The following is a 6302-nucleotide window of genomic DNA, read 5'->3' on the forward strand; positions in this document are numbered from 1 at the left end:
AGCAACCAGTCCTGAGGCAGGGGGCAGGGGACAGCCCCAACATCAGCCCCTCTTCTCTCACTGGCTCAGCTCAGCTCAGCACAGCACAGCACTCTCTGTCACACACACACACGTGCACACACTGCTGTCTGCTTAGCTCTGTGTCAGGGGTGCTGGAACAGGGCGGTTAGAGGGCCATGGCCCCACCACTCTTTATTGGCTGCTAGGACAAATGATGGAGGGGAGGGGAAAGAGTACAGTCTTGGGGAAGAGGCGTTCTGTGGGTGTGGCCTCGAGGGGAGAGGTGCTGTGAGTGGGGGTCCTTAGGGAAGGGGTGTCATGAGGGTGCCACAGTTCAGACAACGGTGCCCCCCCCACTGTAAGGAAGCTTCTGCCGCCCCTGCTCTAGGTTCGCAAAGCTGGAGAGAGCAGCATCCACTGCAGTGATTTGCTCCCCAGGGCTCCGGCATGGGGGCTTGGGAGACGATTTAAAGGGCCCGCTGCCTTTCATGTGTAAAGAAAAGATTCTGTACTGCCTGGACTACCATAGCAGCAGGATGCTGGGCTCCTCTCCTCCCCACCGCTTAATGTCGTGCCTGGACTAATAGCAGCTGGAGGCTGCCTCCCCCTCATTTTATCTCTAACAAGTCAGTGTTTCTTATTCCTGCATTCTTTATTACTTCATCACACAAATGGGGGGACACTGCAATGATAGCCCAGGAGGTTGGGGGAGCAGGGAAGCAACAGGTGCGGTTGTTGTAGGGGCACCCCTTAGAAAGGCATGTAGTTCATCATTTCTGTGGGATCTGACACACAGCAGCTGTGCTGTCTGGTTCTCTAGTACACTTGCCCCATATTCTAGGCAGGACTGACTCTATTTTTAGATACAATGTAAAGGAGGGAATGACCAGGGGAGTCATTCCTATTTTTGTCTTTGCGTTCTTGGCCAATTTCAGCAAAGGTCAGCCAAAAGCACCCATGACAGCAGCAGACACTACAGAAAGACAGATAACCATTATCTCATTGCCAATTTACAATGGCACAGCAGACAGTACAGAACAACTGATAATCATCTCTGCTATCATGCAAAGGCAAATGAATGCTGCTGTGTAGCGCTGCAGTACTGCCTCTGTCAGCGGCATCCAGTACACATACGGTGACAGTGACAAAATGCAAAACAGGCTCCATGGTTGCTATGCTATGGTGTCTGCCAGGGCAATCCAGGGAAAAAGGGCGTGAAATGATTGTCTGCCGTTGCTTTCCCGGAGGAAGGAATGAGTGACGACATTTACCCAGAACCACCCGCAACAATGATTTTTGCCCCATCAGGCACTGGGATCTCAACCCAGAATTCCAAGGGTCGGAGGAGACTGCGGGAACTATGGGATAGCTACGGAATAGCTACCCACACTGCAACGCTCCAGAAATCGACGCTAGCTTCGGCCCATGGAAGCACACACCGCCGAATTAATGTGCTTAGTGTGGCCACATGCACTCGACTTTATACAATCTGTTTTACAAAACTGGTTTATGTAAAATCGGAATAATCCCGTAGTGTAGACATACTCTGCAGCTCCCACTGTGGGAGGTCCACCCAAAAATGTGGGGCTGAAATAGTGCTCGGGCAGTGATCCCCACCAGTGACCTGGGCCATCCTTTGGGCTCTGTGGTGAGAACCCTCAGCCTCCCATCCTCAGTCTCTACCCTGATTGGTTGAGCAGGGGGTTATTGACAGGGAGGAGACTCAGGTCCTTGTTGTTCTCTTTGAAGACCAAGGAAATAAGTCATAACCAGTTATATGTTTGATGAATTTTGCTGCTTCTCTGCATTAATTGTCTCTGAGCAGTTCATGATTCTCTGTAACATTGCAGTTCTCCTCAAATACTTGCTGAATAATTACTGTGCACTGTTGTTGGTCTGGAGCTCATCTGAGAGCACTTTACTCAGGTCATTCAATGTCTGAAATTCAAGATCTGATGGTTAGTTTGAAAATCAGGGCTCTTGGGTCCTATTCCCAACTCTGCCACTGACTGGCTGTGTGACCTAAGACAAGTCAATTCTCCTTTCTCAGCCTTAGCTTCTCCCTCTTTCAAGTAGGGATAATAATGATCTGCTCCTACCTACTTCGATACACTCACTGTCTCTCCCCGCACACAAACAGTCTCCACACTGCAGTTGAAAGGCAGCTGGCAATCTAGTAGGATGCCCGTGGAACAATGGGATAGAGAAACCTGCGTCACTGAAAGTACAGCCATGAAGACACCACACACCAGCCTTCCCTAGCTGGCAAAAATCAAACCTCCACAGAAAGACCCCTATGGTGTCATACCCCAGCTCCCTAAGCCCTCAGCCACAACCACTTAACACAGGGGCCTTTCTACACTCTGGTTCTGTTCTCACTGAAGGGGCATTTCCAATTGTTTGCTCAGACCAGCTTCCCCAGCACACTCACTGCTGTGCAGCTCTGTACATGTGGCCATGGCTGAACAGCAAGAATTCCTGCCCATTTCCCTACTGGCTGGAGCATGGTTAGAGCGCCTTTGTGTTTAATGATGTTGCTGTAGATTGTTCATTCCCTGCCTTGGGAATTCAGACAGTCCCTTTCCCAACATATCTCCGGCACATCAGTCCCTGGCTGGGTCTCCTGGGCAGTGGAAAACATCCCTTGTTTGGTGCTGCCATGGGAATCATGCAGAGATGTGCCAGCAACATTGATGTGACTCCCTGCCCACTCTACCTCTGTCCCTCTGTGCCGCTCCCAGAAGTGGCTGGCATGTCCCAGCATCCCCCAGGGTGGGGAAGCATCTCCATGCGCTGCCCCTGCCCTGAGTACCAACTCCGCAGCTCCCATTGGCTAGGAAGGCCATCGTGTTTGGTCTCAGCAGCACTCGTGGAGCAGAGGGAAACACATGGCTCAGGAAATTTCCCACAGCCAAAAGATAAGTCTTGAGCATCACAACTTTGTAGGCTAATGACAAGGTCCACTTATGCCACCGGCCGAGATATTCCTAACAGGCCAGCAACCGCTTCTCCCAGTTCGCATTCCCCACCTCATCCCCAACCGAATGCTAGAAGGCCCAGCCATCAACCTGCCCACTCTTGAGCCCTTCTCTTCCACCCTGACTGATAGGGGAGAGTATTAAGCCTCCCTCCCTTAGGCCCTTCAGCATTCCTTGGGAACACCAACACCGCCCAAGTGACTTTGGGCCAGTAGGTCAACCAATCGGGCTGCCTCCTAGGCCAGGCTGCAGCCCAGCTTCAGGACTCAGAGGAAATGGAGCTTGCATCCCTACCTACAGGACTCCAGGCACAGCCAGGCTTCTGGATCAAACGTCCCCTCTTGTGCTCAAGTCACAACAGCTGGCAGGTAAAAGACAGGCTTTCATGGCCTTTGAGAAAGCAAGACAGAGCCTTGGAAGACCCAGCAGGGTTTGTGGCACAGAAATTGTCCGCCCTCAGATCCCAACAAGACTTCAGCTCAGATTGCAGGATTCAAAGTCCTGAGTGCTGGCCCTTACACCATGGGACCAATAGGGATCCCCCAGACCTGTGCTGAGCTCTGGTGTGGATGACCCTGTGGGGGCAGCCCTGCATTTACTCACCAAGTTGTCATGCAGCAGTTTGCTGCAGCTCCCAGAAAGGTCTTTCTTAATCCAGACTGAGAAGCCAGTGGGCATGTGAGGAAGTTGCCCCTTCAGTCCCAGGCAGTACATGGCCCTTCCTAGAGGAGGCCAAGTCCTGCAGGGGCAGGGGGAGTGATGTTAAGTAACATCCTAAAGAGATGCCTTCTTCAGTTTTGGGGGGAATACCACAGGAGGAAAAGTCCCCTTCTTTACACCTGACCAGGGACTTGAACCTTGGACTTTCAGATTAAAAGTCTGATGTGCTACCAATTGAGCTAGCCAGGCTCACGCAAATAAAGGAAAGTTTGGTGCAGAAGAGAAACTAGTCAAGAAAAAGAGGACAGAAAATTCAGAAAATTTGCTATTCTTGCTCCCTTAGCAGCCCTAGTTCCATCTTGCTCCTCCATTTGGTGCCCAGATAAATTATTTTTTAGTTAAATATTAGATCAGGCTACCATGTCATTTGGGAGAGCAGGATGAAGCTTTGGAAATCCCAAGATGGTTAGCTGGCAACCAAAGGACCCCAAGGTCTCATTGAGACTTAAACTTTGATTTCAGGGTTCAAAGTCCTGAGTGCTGGCCCTTAAACCATGGGACCAGCATGGGAGCCTTTGATCTCTGTTGACTTCTGGCAGGGAGGACTCAGTGGGAACATGCATCTCTGGCTAGCCCTGCATTTGTTCAAAAAGTCAGCGCACGGAGCTTTGCTGCAGGCCCAGAGGCCTTTCTTCCTCCAGATTGCCAGGTCAATGGACAGGTGAGGAAGTAGCATCTTCAGTCCCAGGCAGTAAAGGGCCATTCCTAGGAAAGGCTAATTTCTGAAAAGGAAAAACTGAAGTCAAGAAGAGTCCTTCTGAAGTTCTCGAGCGATATCACAGGGGGAACTATGTGTCTGCTTGACCAGGGACTTGGATCCTGTACTCTCAGACTAAAAGTCTGATGTCCAACTGAGCTAACCAGGCTCACATGTAAAAGAGGCAAATTTCGTGCAGAAGAGAAACTAATCAAGAAAAAGAGAGCGAGAAACAGTACAGAAAACCTGCTACTCTCGCTCTCTTAGCAGTCCTAGCCCCAGCGTGATCCTCCATCCACGGCCCTGAGGCATTTTTCTTTTTTAGTTAAATATCAAATCCAGGAGAAAACACAGTTATACAAAGCAAAACGAAATCACAGACAGAAATGTCATTGGAAATGCAAAAATAAAAAAGGAAAATACAATTGCCATCACTTTATCATGTCTGGGCCATTCCTGTATCGAGAGCATCCATTAAGGTCCCTGTGTGCTTACGAGAAACCTGGAGGAACTAATACCACAGCCTGTACATGAAACTCAACTGCTCCCAGGTGTCCTAGTAAAACCCTTTCCCTGCTGAGAAGTTGCACTCCATGTGATTTTATGAAAATATGTTAATGAGTGTGAATATAAAGTGACTGGACTATGCTTCATGTGAAAGGTCTCTTGTAAGGTATCATTACAAAGCTTATAATCTACTGTGTGTGTTCATCCTATTTGTATGAACCGATCATTCCTGTATCTGAAACTAGAAATATGAACTATAACTCTGAGGTCCTGTTGAAATGATGCAAAGTGTGAGCCATTAATAGTGGTTTGGACTCTTGATGGCTCTCATTAACCAGGACAATTGACTGCAGATGGCTCTGTCCTGCACCATCTGTGAGTCAGGCCAGGAAGAGTGAAGGCTTGAGGTCTCACAGGACATGTTGTTCCATGTCACCTGGTACAGGAATCCATCTTAAACCTGGGGCTTTTCCACAGGAGAGAGACAAAAGATTCCTGCCTTGTACCAAAGCTGTATAAGGGGGTGGAACTGAACGAATATGGCTGCAGTCATGAGACATCCCCTAGCTATCACCTGAGCTGGAACAAGGGCTATACCAGGTGAAAAGATTGGGCCCAGACAAGAAATAAGTCTAGTCTGCTCCTCAGTCTGTGCAGATGGGATCTTTCCCTCCAGTGCTGGAGGATTCGCCTTTCTCATCTACCCTTGTCCCAAGCAGCAAAGCAGGTGGGAATCTTAAATGTACCAAGGTGACTTAGGAGCAGAAACCCCCCCAGACCTTGCATTCAGTTGGCACTTGCCCCTCACTCAGCAGGATTAAAACTCCTGCAGGGAGACTGCTGGGCCACACATCCCAGCTGGCCATAGCAAAGCAGCAGAGTGCAAACAAGAACCTGAAAATGCTGGGGATTGAACACAGGGCCTCATACATACAAAGCATGTGCTCTACCACTGAGCTACACCCCCAGATAGGCTGCAAGTCACACTCAGAGCCCTCCTATTCCCAGAGCATCCAGTGGCCTAAGAGCAGCATAGGGGACACATTCCCTGCTCTGAGGGCCAAACCTGCTGTCCTGGAGGCTGCTGGTTCTTAGGGTCACTTTTCAGCAGGGCCAGAATTGATGTGTGGGGCAGAGAGAGTGAGTGCCCTGGACTCAGGGTGCAGAGATACACTCATCCCTCTCCCCTGCATTGGGTGGGGAGTGCGGCCACCTCCTGCTGGAAGGTAATGGGAGGGGAGGGGCACTGTGAGTCGCTCAACACCTGACCCTGGTGGCAGGAGTGGTGTGGGAAGCTCCAGGTATTTCTAGGATCTGCTATTGCCACCTGCCTGTAAAGTCCAGCTTCCCCAGCACATTCACTGCGGTGCAATTGGGTCATTGTTTCCATGGCTGCACAG

At 50.1% G+C, this 6302-nt stretch overlaps 1 non-coding gene across 1 annotated transcript; it reads right to left on the reverse strand.

The window, feature by feature from the left end:
• Positions 1–5797: 5797 nt before the first annotated feature.
• On the reverse strand, positions 5798–5869 carry TRNAT-UGU. The gene has a single exon. It is a non-coding gene; the product is annotated as a tRNA-Thr (tRNA).
• Between the last annotated feature and the right edge of the window lie 433 nt (positions 5870–6302).

This window comes from Gopherus evgoodei, chromosome 5 (assembly GCF_007399415.2).
Source record: "Gopherus evgoodei ecotype Sinaloan lineage chromosome 5, rGopEvg1_v1.p, whole genome shotgun sequence".
NCBI lineage: Eukaryota > Metazoa > Chordata > Testudines > Testudinidae > Gopherus > Gopherus evgoodei.